Genomic DNA, 770 nt, shown 5'->3' on the forward strand with positions numbered 1-770 from the left:
GGGGAGCTGGGGGGTAGGGGGGTGGTCTTAATGATGTGTTAGCTGCTCGGACAGATTTAATAACTTTGCCGCCACTTGTTCTTAGCAACCCCTCTGGAAACCAGACAGTGTCTCATTAGGGCTTTCCTGGTGCAAACATTTGACTTGAATGAGCGGTGCTGAGTTAATTTCTCTTTGCACTAGGATTTGCTTAATGACATATAGGGAAATAGACAATTCTCATGCACCAGGCCATAAAGCTACAGAGGGCCAGATTTTAAAAGCATATTTTGTTCTAATAAAGCAATCGGGTTTTCATTTGTCACATGTTACATGAATTTAGAGTAAATGAAAAAAATACCTCTATTGTTCTGCATTAAATTATAGGAACCAATTGGGAATTCCTAGGCAATTTTCTCCATTTCTGCCTTCGCTTCTGCAACACCTAGTACCAGTGCCACCTACAGGAATAATTGCATTTTCGAGCTGCTTTCAAGTAACCACAAGCGTTTGAGAGAGTCCTGGTGGCTCTGTCGTCTTCCTGGACACACAGCAGAAAGTCTGACTTCGAAAGTTGTTGGTTTTCTTCGTGGCTTTCGTTGGAGATCGCACCCCCCAAACCACTTACACCCACACGCCCCCCCAGTATCCACAGGCAGGATGGCTCTTCTGTGCCACGGCACGTGGGAGGCCCGGAGACCTTCCCGCAAGTAAAGGTGAGGGGGAGCCCTGGCTGTATACCCCCGGCAGCGTTTCGGGGTGTCGCTGGCCGGCCCTGCTCGGTGCCGGGG

General features: G+C 48.7%; 1 protein-coding gene across 1 annotated transcript in view; it reads right to left on the reverse strand.

Annotated features, from left to right (window-relative positions):
* The window catches only part of PAX9 (paired box 9), a 29,060-nt gene that overhangs the window by 27,217 nt on the left and 1,073 nt on the right, over positions 1–770 (reverse strand). The gene's annotated exons all lie outside the window — the stretch shown is intronic.

This window comes from Egretta garzetta, unplaced genomic scaffold (assembly GCF_000687185.1).
Source record: "Egretta garzetta isolate BGI_Z169 unplaced genomic scaffold, ASM68718v1 scaffold79, whole genome shotgun sequence".
NCBI lineage: Eukaryota > Metazoa > Chordata > Aves > Pelecaniformes > Ardeidae > Egretta > Egretta garzetta.